The sequence below is a fragment of the Lissotriton helveticus genome, chromosome 12, assembly GCF_964261635.1.
Source record: "Lissotriton helveticus chromosome 12, aLisHel1.1, whole genome shotgun sequence".
In the NCBI taxonomy this organism is placed as follows: domain Eukaryota; kingdom Metazoa; phylum Chordata; class Amphibia; order Caudata; family Salamandridae; genus Lissotriton; species Lissotriton helveticus.
This window is the reverse complement of record NC_136073.1, coordinates 50,392,014-50,406,477: the sequence shown is the minus strand read 5'-3', so window position 1 is coordinate 50,406,477 and position 14,464 is coordinate 50,392,014. Positions and strand designations below refer to the sequence as shown.

At 48.9% G+C, this 14,464-nt stretch overlaps 1 protein-coding gene across 1 annotated transcript in view; it reads right to left on the bottom strand.

The window, feature by feature from the left end:
- Window positions 1-14,464, bottom strand: part of LOC144799709 (monocarboxylate transporter 13-like) — a 119,420-nt gene that overhangs the window by 24,091 nt on the left and 80,865 nt on the right. The gene's annotated exons all lie outside the window — the stretch shown is intronic.

Here is a 14,464-nt window from a genome sequence, read left to right as displayed (position 1 = left end):
GTATGAGTTCATCCCCCAAAGGAGCGAATCTTTTTCACATCAACCCCCCTTGTATTCTTTCACCAGTGCTCCTTTCTATAAACAGGCCTGTAAATCTTATTCTTATATTGTCATATTTGTTGTGCATTCAAAGACAGAGGTCTAGTGTCAGACTTTGTGGGCGCTAGGTGTTTACTTTTCTTTCTGGGATTTCAAAGTGAGAGAACTTATGTGACAATCTTGCTGGATACTTTGGGTAGGAAAGGTTTTTTTACTACCACACAACACAATAAAAATGAACTGTGTAAATATTTCAGAATTATTAACTCAAAATTTAACCAACTTCTTTGTTAATTCTGAAGTGTGTTGGAGACAAATACTTTAATATGAGCAAAGCAAATCGATACACTGGATGATGCCATTTCCACACCATGCATTCTCCACTCTTCGCCACTCCACTCTACTTTGCACCACTCCACACCTCTGCACTCTATTCTTCACCACTCCACTTTACACCACTCCAAGTCACTGCCCTGTGCACCACTGCACTCTACTCCACTCTGCGCCACTTCATTCAATGCCACTGCACTCTACGCTTCTCTACTTTTCTCTCTGCCTGTGCACTCTATGCCACTCTACACCACTGCACTCTACACCACTACAGTCTAGGCCACACCAGTCAGTTCTGCATAAGTCCACTCTATGCCACACAGAACTCTATGCCAATACACTCTACTCCAATGCACGTTATTCTGTAACACTCAACTCTACATCCTTGCACTCTACTTGAATCTACTGCATGGTGCTCAAATCTGTATTGAGTGAAACTTCACTCCACACCACTTTATGCCATTCTACGCCACTGCACTCTATCCTGTACCACTCCACTCTATGCTACTTCACTCCACTCTGAAACAATCTACTTTATGCCAGTGCACTCTATGCCTCTCTGCTCCACACCAATCTACTCTAAACCACTGCACTCTATGCCAATGCACTCTACATCACCGTACCCTGTCACCACACTCTACGATACCGTACTCTACTCTGCAACACCGTATTCTAAGACACTCTACTCTGCAGCACTGCACTCTCCACCGCTGAATTCTACCCCACTCTAATCTGCACTACTGCTCTCTATGCCAGTGCACTCTACACTCCTCTACTCTGCATCTCTGCACTCTACGCTACTGCAATCTGCATCACTCCACTCTATGCCACCCACTCTACGCCAGTCCACTCCGGGCCATTCTATGCCAACACACTCTCTGCCACTGTACTCTACACCACTGCACTCTAAGCCACAGTACTCTACACCACTGCACTCTATGCCACTGCACTCTGCACCATTGCACTGCATCACTGCACTCTACTATGCACCATTCTAATCTATGCCACTACATTCTAAAATGCTGCATTGTACACCGCTGAATTCTATGCCACTGCACTTTACACCACTGCACTCTTCATTACTATACTACGCGACACTATACGCTAATGCACTCTACGCCGCTGCACTCTATGCCACTGCACTCTACACCACCAGGATGAAAGGCTGAGTAGAAATCTGGGGCCGAACACAGATCCCTGCAGTGAGTGCTGTAGGCCATTGCGCCAGCAGCCCGGTGGGACGCAGTAACTTTGACAAACTAAAAGTGGCCACCTAAAAGGCGCATCTTACTCCTACTTTGAGATTATGCGGGTCCAATAACCTCATTATGTTACTGTCTCTTTAGGTCTATGTGCCGTGTTGATTTTGCATGGCTGTGTGCCTGGGACCATAACCGGCACACTCCTGGGTCAGGATAGGCCTTAGAGTAGAGGTAGCCAGGAGTGATGGGTCGAAGGCCTTGCCTGTGGCCAGTGAATGAGGAATGACCGGTAGGCGCATTCCTTGTTCCTTGATTTTCATTTCTGCTCTTGGCTTATATTTCTATTACACACACACCCCAACCCCCAGCCAGGCTCAAGAGTGATCACAAGGTGACAGAGAGTGCTTTTGAAACCACCCACATGAATAAATAATAGCTCCTGCACGTGAAAGAAACACAAGGTGTACGTTTTACATCTACAGCTGCAGAAAGTGATCTGCTAATACCATTGCTGAAGGGGAGGGGGTCATAATCCAACTGCCTTTAATAAGTCATGACCCCCGCCCCCACACACACACACATTTATGTCCTATAGGTGAAACGAAATGTGATCCAAATAAATATTACATTATTTGAAGGATGTGCACTAACAAACGCACCTTCACAGATCTATTACTATAGTGCAAATGTCAAAATCAAGGTTATTACTGAAGTACAATTCAACTGACATTAAAAAACAGTGCTTACTGTTTAACAAAGTGAATTTTATAATGAGAACAGAGGAAAGGAACTCTGCAAAGAGCCATGAAGGTTTCTCTGAATGCATGGATATAACACACTTGTGTGAATATGCGCACATGTGTATGTGATTACTGGATAAATAAAAATAAGTTAGAACAAAAATATGCAAATCTTGCACACACCTGTGGAACCCAAGTAAGCACTTGGTAAATGATTCCTCTCTCCCTATCTCTCTATTTCTCTCTCTCTCTCTCTGTGTTTCTCTCTCTTCCTCTCTCTCTCTTTCTCCCCTCTCTCTCTTTCCCTTTCTTTCTCTCTCTCACTCTATCTCTCTCTCTCTCTCTCTCTCAGTCTTTCTCTCTCTCACTTTCCCTCTCTCTCTTCCTCCCTCTCTCTTGCTCTCTCTCTTGCTCTCTCTCTTGCTCTCTCTCTGTCTTTCTTTCTCTCTCTCTTCCTGCCTCTCTCTCTCACTCTTTCTCTGTCTCTCTCTATCTTTCTCTCTGTCTCTCTTTCTCTTCTTCGTCTTTCTCTCTTTCTCTCTCTTCCTCCCTCTATTTTTCGCTCTCTTTCGATTGCTCTCGCTGTGTGTCTCTCTCTCTTCCTCGCTTTCTGTCTCTCACCGTCTCTCTCTCTCTCTGTTTCCCCCTCTCTTTTTCTCCATCTCTTTTTCTCTCCCTCTTTCTTTCTTTCTCCCTCTCTCTCTTTTTCTCCCTCTCTTTGTCTGTTTCTCTCTCTCTTTCTTTCTGTCTCTCTCTCTTTCTCTTTCGCTCCCTCTCTCTCTCTCTTTCTCTTTGTCTCTCTCCGTCTCGCTCGCTCTCTCTCTCTCTCTCGTTCTCTTTCTTTCTCTCTCTCTCTCCCCCCCCCCCTCTCTCTCTCTCTCTCTCTCTTTCTCTTTCTCTCTCTCTCTCATTCTTTGATAATCCATATGGTTTCAGCAGGTGAAATGTAAACAGTGCGGACAGAGAAGTCTTTTTGGATATCTCTTGAAGTTTACACAAACCGTAAAAAGCCGGGGCCTCTCTTGCAGGGCGCGCGCCCCTCCCTCGTGGCTCTTCCTGTGAGTGTAGCGCTGCGGTAGTCAAGTAAGCAGCCGCGAGGAGCTGGAGGGAGAGTGGAGCTCTTGAACCGCATGCAGCAAGTTTGTTTTTAGGATTAATACGAATTCGTTCTGGACTGAGGGAGTGCTGAGGACAGCCGTATCGTTTACCCTGTTTACAAGACGAAAACACTTGTTTCTCAGCTAATCCCAGGTGGAATTTTATATGTAAAGTACACACCTTTGGCGACGAACAATTGGGAAATCAGGAAATCTGATACATTTGCGCTAATCTGCTGGCCTAGAAACGAAAACTAAGCGGATTGAAGGGGTGGTGTGATGGAAAATATGAGGCGAGGGACCTTCAATGCTCTGGACGTTTATCCCACTCTTGTGTTGTGCTCAGATAAATTCCAAGGTGGGGATGCACCGCCACCTAGTGAGGTTATCAGGTAATGTGTTAAAACCACTTGCAGCGAGGACAAAGGCGCATGCGCATTCCTCGAATCTACCCTGGCTCAGCCCCCACATGAAATGCATCTCTCACCTCTCTGTTTAGATCGAGCAGTCGAGACCTCTTGTATATACTTTAGTATATACTTATATGTGGATGTACTTTGTGGGCTCTGGAGATCAGCCCTAGGACTTGTATGCTTCCGCTTAGGGACTTTTTTTCTGTTCAACTGCCTCTATTTAACTGTATTGCTAGAAAACGACCAGCAGGGATCGGTAAAATACCAGAATTGCTTTAGCATTCTCTAGATTCCAGTCCATAGAAACTTGTATTCCACGAGCACCTGTAGACAATAATATTTTTTCAAATCTTGTATTTCCAGTGATATGACTACTGAAGGCCCTGGTTTTATATTGAACAGTATATGTGTCAGCACCCAGGTTAATGTGCTGCATAGCTAAATACATACAAGGTCCCAAAGGCGAGACCGATTGCATTGCAAATGCTTGTTTTGAATTATGGACCGTTTTAACCATGCGAGAGCTGTGGGGTGGAGGAACAGGCAGCTTTACTTGGCCCCCATGTCTGCTGACACATGTCCCTTTATACATGTTATCCTGACTTTTTTTACAGTATGTTCTTACTGTGGCCCTCTATTTAAGGACCGGGCAGTATTTTTGGAAATAGTTAACCCAGCACTCAGTCTGAGATGTGTTTTACTCAGGGACCAAGTCTTAAACAAGTTTTGTATCCTCCAACTTATAAAAAAGACGAGTGCCCACAGATTATATCGTAAGAGGAAATGTACTACTAACATGGCCACCACAGCACAATCAGCTACTCAATGCAGACAAGGGTGTTCACAACTATCATGCAGCACAGCAAAAACGCCAATCGATTCTGTAGTTTTCAGCAAACTGCTATACTGTAACAGTCTTCCAGTACTAGTATGCCACCCCAACTAGTCCTTTTCACTAATAGATAAGAGTGTGAATTTTGCTTCCCAGACTCTGTACACCTTACCTACACATTCTCCCGCCTCAGCACACTGTCACAAAAAGAACCGTGTTAGGTACAAGTTATTGAATCTTGTTTTGACAGCAGCAAATGCAGCAAATGGGCTAGCTCAATGTAACATCCTATCATGATGAGTAGATTTTCTGCACATGGTGTGGGGGTGCCCTGTAGTTGAGGACTATTGGCGGGTGGTGGTGGCAAAGCTGGAGAAGGCAACAGGATAGATGCTGAAACTGGGAATTGACCAGGACCCTTCTACAAATAGCGGTGGGGTGCCCTTAGTCTCTCCACGGGCAGGAGCCAAAGCGGGCAGTCCCTTATCTGTTTTACCAAGGAAGAGGGTCACCAGTGACGTCATCTGGGGGCACCCTGGGCGACAGCATATAACGCATAGTAAGGTGGGGGTTCAGCCTCTTTTTCTCTCCACCGTGCGCCAGCCAGCATACCGCAGCATGATATGCAGATTTTCTGCACATGGTGTGGGGGTGCCCTGTAGTTCAGGACTATTGGCGAGCAGCAAAGCTGGAGAAGGCACCAGGATGGATGCTGAATCTGAAAGATCATACCATGCCATACCATAAACATTTATAAAGCACTCGGCTACCACCCACGCCTAGACTGCCAACTTTGGTGCTGTAAACAAGGGTTTGAGCCTCGGGGTCGTGTCCACATCCTGTGATTCAGGGCAAACCACTTCATCTCCCCATGCCTGAATGTGTAATGTAAATACAGTGCTCATGTAAAGCGGTCCAATACCTTTGGGTCGAGTTTGCGCTATATAAATATGCAAAAAGAAACGGCGGTGTCCCGGCGCTAAGAGCAGCAGCGTGATCAGACGGGGGAAAGGGACTAGCTAGAGCAAATCAAACAGCCAAGTTTTCAATGCCTTCCTGAAGGTGGATTCAGATTCTGCTTTGCGCAGATGATCAGGCATAGAATTCCAGAGAGCGGCTGTTATTACTGCGAAGGCTCGCCCACCAATCCTGGCTTTCTTTGGCAAAGCGAGGAGTGTGGAGAAGCATCTGAGAGTTGGATTGCAATGTCCTGATCCAATGGTATTTCTGAAGTCTCTGCTTCAGGTATCCTGGACCTCTTTCTCTTGTGGCTCTATAGGCAAGGGACAGTACCTTAAATTCAATTCCCCTTTTCACTGGGGGCCAATGAAGGCTGCGCAAATGGGGAGAAATGTGATGTCGGTGGGGCACATTTCCGATAAACCTCGCTGTAGCAGCCTGGACTGTCTGCAATCTCTGGGTGAAATAAGCAGGACCCAGGTCCAAGCTGTTAGCATAGTCCAGCTGAGATGTAATAAGGGCATGAGCTATTGTGGCCCGACAGTCCATCAGCCGCAGGTGGAGGAGTCTTCGGAAGGTTTTAAGTTTCCAAAAACAAGCTCTGGAGACTTGACCAATCTGGGCCTTGCCAGAAAGTTTAGAATCGAATTTAAAGCCTAAATTTCCGACAGGGATGGCAGGGGGGGTTCAACTGCGCCGGCCACCAGAGATATGCCCATGGGGGTGCAGGTTGATTAAAGAGCATCACCTCACTTTTTGTCAGCATTTAATAGCATCATCCTGATGGCTTCTCCAGCTTAGCCACCACCGCCTGCCAATAGTCCTCAACTACAGGGCACCCCCACACCATGTAAATGTGCCTCCAGGGAATGCTCCTGAATCATAAAAGAAGCAACTTAGCAGGCAATTCATACTGTTAGGACTAGTGCTAGCTAAACGCAGGATTGCCAGGACCCCGCCCCTGTTGGAGAATTAACTAAGGGATATGGCAGAGTGGGCGGTGGCTGAAGAATGGCACATGCGTAAGACACGAAGGGATAACAAAGTGACCTATGGTTTGCAGGCTTGGCCGGCTATGCTTGCTGTTGAGCCACCAAATGCGAGGCCACCGTGAGAGAGCAGAGGGTGGGGTGAAGGGTATAGGTGGACTCACAGGGAGGGGGTCCACGATGCAGGGGGTTCATGTTTTGGAGTACGGAGTCCTGGGAGTTGGGGCTAACACTGTATAAGTACAGACCCTGTTAAGGACTGTTGAAGTAATTGGAGGTAGATGGCATGTCGCCATTACCGCCAAGGTGGTAAGGAGCCATGATAACGTGGGCTTTACCCCGCACTGCCATTACGACGCTGCTTTTACAACGCACGTCGTTACAACGACTTGCGCTGGAGGGCGCTGTTGGAAAAGGAATAGTTTAATTTTCCTATTCCATCACCTTCCCTACTGTAACGTGGGCTGGTGTTGGAATATAAAATTAAACTATTCCACTATCCAGCGCCTACAGCGTAAGTAGTTGTAACGACTTGCGTTGTAAAAGCAGGGTCGTAATGGCAGAGCTAAGGAGGATGAGGGGTGGGGAGGGGGGGTTTTGAGAAGTTTAACCTGCAGCACAACATGATGCTTCAGAAGTCAGACAATTGTAATCATGAATGTTGTAAATGGCAATAAAAATGTATACAAAATAATATCCTATTGTGATACACACCACTCGAAACCTGCAATCAGTCCACCTCAACTTTCGAGTTATCCCCAAGACACCCTGCAGCACCTCAAAGTTCTGGTCCTTCCATCTTTGAGGTCCTATGCTTTGAAACTCCCTCACCACCAGACACCCAAGCTGCTATCCCCCAACAAGAATTCAAATTAGGGTTCAAAATACATATGCTTAACCTATAAAACCAAAAAATTGAGAATATCTGCCCCTTTAGGATCTATGATATACGTCATAAAATTAGTCATAGGTGAGTCTGTTTCGACTGTAGTCACAAAATGCCGCTCTTCAACCGGGCAGTGGCTGCCAATGGAATAAACTACATTAATCTCCACCAATCAATCAATCAATCAACCAGGATTGATAAAGCGCAGCTAATCACCCCGTAGGGTATCCAGGCACCAGGTTGTCGTTCCCGTCTGACGTCTGATGTTTTCAGGAGGGAAGGTCACAGCTCTGTGTCATCAACATACATAGGAACGAGTACCCCTACTTCATGCGGATAGTGGGTGAGAGGTCATGTATCAAAAATTGAACAGAAAAGGCAACAGGCTCGAGACTTGTGGGATACCACAGATGGGTTCTTGTGGGCGGAGCAACATCTTCTGACATACACTTCCTAGGCCTTTTCATTCTCGGGATGCTGAGTGATACATGCAGGGCTTTAAGTGGGCCGGGTCTCACCGGTGCTGAGCACTGGCAGTTTTTTAAAGGGGGCCTCGAAACGGGTCTATATCCTTCTTTTTTGTGCCCTTGCACGTGCAGTCAGTTTTTTCCCGGACAGCTGTGACAGCAGGCACATCATGTGCGCGTCACTGGTCACTTCTCACTAGTGGAGACGTTTACGGCGTGACGTCAGGCCAGGTGAGCATTGTAGAGGAAGGAAAATCCTTAAAAGAGAGTCTTTTTCTCTCTGGATTTCTCTTCTCTTTTTGAAACTCAGGAGCAGCAACATTGTCGTGGTGTCAGCAGGGCTTGAAGCAAAAGCTTTTTCAATATTATATACAAGACATAGTTGCTGCTTATTTATCTTATGTAACTAACAACCATTGACAAAGCCAATAGTCCTGCCTTGTTGTAGGTATGATGTTACTTGTTGTACCATATATCTGGATGCAATGACAGAAACAGCAAAATACAAGTTGGGCGTCCCACTATGCTAAGCATCGATTTTTAGCTTACGTGTTTTAAGGCCACATTATTAATTACTTTGGCCACGCTCGTTTGAGAGTCCCCCCCAGTTTTTCATCCCACTTAAAGCCCTGGATACATGTACATGTCTATTTGAAAGTGTATTAGGTTACACCGTGCTGGTCAATGAAGAGTCCAGTGTTTCTTCCCTTACCTGTCCCTCGTTTTTATGAAGTCTGATGTGTTGCACTGATTTTTCATGTGCCGTGACACTTCATTTGCTTAGTGGGAGGCAGAGCAGCTCTCTACTAGCATCCCTCGCATGGCAGTAGGACATCTGAGTCTAGGGAAGGCCCCTGTCCTCCAGCCTTGCCATAGAGAGTCGGCTTCACCAGCCTAGCCACACCGGTACACTTCTATCATACAAGCCCTGACTGAGGCAGGCTCCCACCCTAGCTTGAGCATCTATGCAAGGGATCTGTCACTCAAGCACAGATGAGGCAGCCTTCCTCTCCAGCCCGACACCCCTCGCTATGGCTCTCTCACTCTAGCACAGACCGGGTCAGCCTACCTCTCCAGCCCGACACCCCTCGCAATGGCTCTCTCATTCAAGCACAGACCGAGTCAGCCTACCTCACCAGCCCGACACCCCTCGCTATAGGTCTCTCACTCAAGCACAGACCGAGTCAGCCTACCTCTCCAGCCCGACACCCCTCGCAATGGCTCTCTCACTCAAGCACAGACCGAGTCAGCCTACCTCTTCAACCCAACACCCCTCGCAATGGCTCTCTCACTCAAGCACAGACCGAGTCAGCCTACCTCTCCAGCCCGACACCCCTCGCAATGGCTCTCTCACTCAAGCACAGACCGAGTCAGCCTACCTCACCAGCCCGACACCCCTCGCTATAGGTCTCTCACTCAAGCACAGACCGAGTCAGCCTACCTCACCAGCCCGACACCCCTCGCTATGGCTCTCTCACTCAAGCACAGACCGAGTCAGCCTACCACTTCAACCCGACACCCCTCGCAATGGCTCTCTCACTCAAGCACAGACCGAGTCAGCCTACCTCTTCAACCCGACACCCCTCGCAATGGCTCTCTCACTCAAGCACAGACCGAGTCAGCCTACCTCTCCAGCCCGACACCCCTCGCAATGGCTCTCTCACTCAAACACAGACCGAGTCAGCCTACCTCTCCAGCCCGACACCCCTCGCAATGGCTCTCTCACTCAAGCACAGACCGAGTCAGCCTACCTCTCCAACCCGACACCCCTCGCTATGGGTCTCTCACTGAAGCACAGACCGAGTCAGCCTACCTCTTCAACCCGACACCCCTCGCAATGGCTCTCTCACTCAAGCACAGACCGAGTCAGCCTACCTCTCCAGCCCGACCCCCCTCGCAATGGCTCTCTCACTCAAGCACAGACCGAGTCAGCCTACCTCTCCAGCCCGACACCCCTCGCAATGGCTCTCTCACTCAAGCACAGACCGAGTCAGCCTACCTCTCCAGCCCGACACCCCTCGCAATGGCTCTCTCACTCAAGCACAGACCGAGTCAGCCTACCTCTCCAGCCCGACACCCCTCGCAATGGCTCTCTCACTCAAGCACAGACAGAGTCAGCCTACCTCTTCAACCCGACACCCCTCGCAATGGCCCTCTCACTCAAGCACAGACCGAGTCAGCCTACCTCCCCAGCCCGACACCCCTCGCTATGGCTCTCTCACTCAAGCACAGACCGAGTCAGCCTACCTCTTCAACCCGACATCCCTCGCAATGGCTCTCTCACTCAAGCACAGACCGAGTCAGCCTACCTCTTCAACCCGACACCCCTCGCAATGGCTCTCTCACTCAAGCACAGACCGAGTCAGCCTACCTCTCCAGCCCGACACCCCTCGCAATGGCTCTCTCACTCAAACACAGACCGAGTCAGCCTACCTCTCCAGCCCGACACCCCTCGCAATGGCTCTCTCCCTCAAGCACAGACTGAGTCAGCCTACCTCTCCAACCCGACACCCCTCGCTATGGGTCTCTCACTCAAGCACAGACCGAGTCAGCCTACCTCTTCAACCCGACACCCCTCGCAATGGCTCTCTCACTCAAGCACAGACCGAGTCAGCCTACCTCTTCAACCCGACATCCCTCGCAATGGCTCTCTCACTCAAGCACAGACCGAGTCAGCCTACCTCTCCAGCCCGACACCCCTCGCAATGGCTCTCTCACTCAAACACAGACCGAGTCAGCCTACCTCTCCAGCCCGACACCCCTCGCAATGGCTCTCTCACTCAAGCACAGACCGAGTCAGCCTACCTCTCCAACCCGACACCCCTCGCTATGGGTCTCTCACTCAAGCACAGACTGAGTCAGCCTACCTCTTCAACCCGACACCCCTCGCAATGGCTCTCTCACTCAAGCACAGACCGAGTCAGCCTACCTCTCCAGCCCGACCCCCCTCGCAATGGCTCTCTCACTCAAGCACAGACCGAGTCAGCCTACCTCTCCAGCCCGACACCCCTCGCAATGGCTCTCTCACTCAAGCACAGACCGAGTCAGCCTACCTCTCCAGCCCGACACCCCTCGCAATGGCTCTCTCACTCAAGCACAGACCGAGTCAGCCTACCTCTCCAGCCCGACACCCCTCGCAATGGCTCTCTCACTCAAGCACAGACCGAGTCAGCCTACCTCTTCAACCCGACACCCCTCGCAATGGCCCTCTCACTCAAGCACAGACCGAGTCAGCCTACCTCACCAGCCCGACACCCCTCGCTATGGCTCTCTCACTCAAGCACAGACCGAGTCAGCCTACCTCTTCAATCCGACACCCCTCGCAATGGCTCTCTCACTCAAGCACAGACCGAGTCAGCCTACCTCTTCAACCCGACACCCCTCGCAATGGCTCTCTCACTCAAGCACAGACCGAGTCAGCCTACCTCTCCAGCCTGACACCCCTCGCAATGGCTCTCTCACTCAAACACAGACCGAGTCAGCCTACCTCTCCAGCCCGACACCCCTCGCAATGGCTCTCTCACTCAAGCACAGACCGAGTCAGCCTACCTCTCCAACCCGACACCCCTCGCTATGGGTCTCTCACTCAAGCACAGACCGAGTCAGCCTACCTCTTCAACCCGACACCCCTCGCAATGGCTCTCTCACTCAAGCACAGACCGAGTCAGCCTACCTCTCCAGCCCGACCCCCCTCGCAATGGCTCTCTCACTCAAGCACAGACCGAGTCAGCCTACCTCTCCAGCCCGACACCCCTCGCAAATGCTCTCTCACTCAAGCACAGACCGAGTCAGCCTACCTCTCCAGCCCGACACCCCTCGCAATGGCTCTCTCACTCAAGCACAGACCGAGTCAGCCTACCTCTCCAGCCCGACACCCCTCGCAATGGCTCTCTCACTCAAGCACAGACCGAGTCAGCCTACCTCTTCAACCCGACACCCCTCGCAATGGCCCTCTCACTCAAGCACAGACCGAGTCAGCCTACCTCTCCAGCCCGACACCCCTCGCAATGGCTCTCTCACTCAAGCACAGACCGAGTCAGCCTACCTCTTCAGCCCGACACCCCTCGCAATGGCTCTCTCACTCAAGCACAGACCGAGTCAGCCTACCTCTCCAGCCCAACACCCCTCGCAATGGCTCTCTCACTCAAGCACAGACCGAGTCAGCCTACCTCTTCAACCCGACACCCCTCGCAATGGCTCTCTCACTCAAGCACAGACCGAGTCAGCCTACCTCTTCAACCCGACACCCCTCGCAATGGCTCTCTCACTCAAGCACAGACCGAGTCAGCCTACCTCTCCAGCCCGACACCCCTCGCAATGGCTCTCTCACTCAAGCACAGACCGAGTCAGCCTACCTCTCCAGCCCGACACCCCTCGCAATGGCTCTCTCACTCAAGCACAGACCGAGTCAGCCTACCTCTCCAGCCCGACACCCCTCGCAATGGCTCTCTCACTCAAGCACAGACCGAGTCAGCCTACCTCTCCAGCCCGACACCCCTCGCAATGGCTCTCTCACTCAAGCACAGACCGAGTCAGCCTACCTCTTCAACTCGACACCCCTCGCAATGGCTCTCTCACTCAAGCACAGACCGAGTCAGCCTACCTCTTCAACCCGACACCCCTCGCAATGGCTCTCTCACTCAAGCACAGACCGAGTCAGCCTACCTCTCCAACCCGACACCCCTCGCTATGGGTCTCTCACTCAAGCACAGACCGGGTCAGCCTACCTCTCCAGCCCGACACCCCTCGCTATAGGTCTCTCTCACTCAAGCACAGACCGAGTCAGTCTGCCTCTCCAGCCCGACACCCCTCGCTATGAGTCTCTCACTCAAGCACAGACCAGGTCAGCCTACTTCTCCAACACGACACCCCTTTCAAGGAACCAAGTAAACTGTTGATTAGGTAATAAAATTCTTTTAAAAAGTGTTTTGGATTATTTAAAATTATACCCAATAGGCCTAATTCACCAAAAAAAGAGTGAAATAACAGACAGAGTTTTCTGACTCAATGTACTTTTTTACACTTTTTTCTAATTAAAAAAGCATATTTCCAGGTGTGCTATTACAGCTGTCATGTGGTTTCCGAAAGGATGTCTATTCCTGCTTGGCAGAATAGGACCTAGCATACAGTCTACACAGTGGGAAGAGCAGGCAAATGTGCAGCACACATATTTAGGTTTCGCCTACACAGCACTTGCACTGTGTTTTCGAAATTTCATGTAATCAATATATATCTTAAAAGGGGCTTACAGTCAGCCCTTACTTTCCATTTATTCATGTGATTGCCACTTCTTTTTTCTAGGTTTCTGTTGGTTGTTGTATGCTATTTCCTGTTGTTTTTCATGTATTTTTCTTATCAGTGGAGTTTGGCCCAAGTTCTCCTTTTCATCCACTTTTTTCGACTTACTGTTTTCTTTAAAGTCAACACGCAGGTGTCAGAAACATATTTGCACAGCCAGAATGTTTTTTTTTCTTTTCACATTTGATGCAAGAAACAAACTACATAATATAAATGAAAACCATCAGAGATGTGTCTTTGCTTTACACTCTGCTCTCTTCTTCTTGACAAACAATTTTCCTAAGAGGAATGGTGGTCTTCATTGAGAGGAGAAGATGTGGCATAATGGGCAGAAATGTTGACTTTCGAACTGAGGAACCTGGTTCGAGTCATAGCATCATCTCAAAGTCCAGTGAGTCTAGGCAAATCACTTAATTTTCAATGCCTATAAAAAACAAGCGCTGGCAAAGCCAATAGGTTTCGCCTTTGCGAGAGGTTCTATTTTTGTTTTCTCTATTCTACAGTAGTTGTGTGGACAGTAAGTGTAGATTGTTTCTAGCAATAAATTCGTTTTAATTGTTTTGCTGATTAAGTGATGTATATTGGATGTTTTACCTGCCTCAGTAGATGAATTGGCTTTGCAAATATTTTTTGTTGATGTTACCTGGTTGAGGCATTAATGCACTGTACTACTTTAATGGCATTGGGAACCATCCTACAGGTTACATAAGCTCCCTTTGACATGTGTTCAGCAGGCTATAGTACATGATTTTGTTACGATATTTTAGCACAGCACACAGAGGCTTGGTTCTTTCAGTAGGAGAGGGAGTCTTATTTTGGCCTCCATTTAGTACAGACGTTATTTATATTTAGACCTAATTGAAAGGCAGCGAAACTCTGTATATTCTCATGGCAGAGCCATCACAAAATTTGATAGAAGTGGAAGCTGGTTTGTGGAGTATTACTGATGTGGGTGATGTAAAAGTATGAATTAATGTTTGTAAATCAATCACCAGCATTGTTTCTGCGCAACCAGTCAGCGAATTTGAGTTACGTGACGCAGCGCAAAGAAGATGAAGTAGACTGCTCACAGAACTGCTTTCCTTGTTCCTGAATGTTACATTTTGGAACAGGCAGAGTAGCCGCAAGACTGTGCACTAACGGTTCCTTTCATAAAATACATAGCTAAAGTTTTTGGGTTTGCATATATGGTTGTGATAATTATTGTTAAT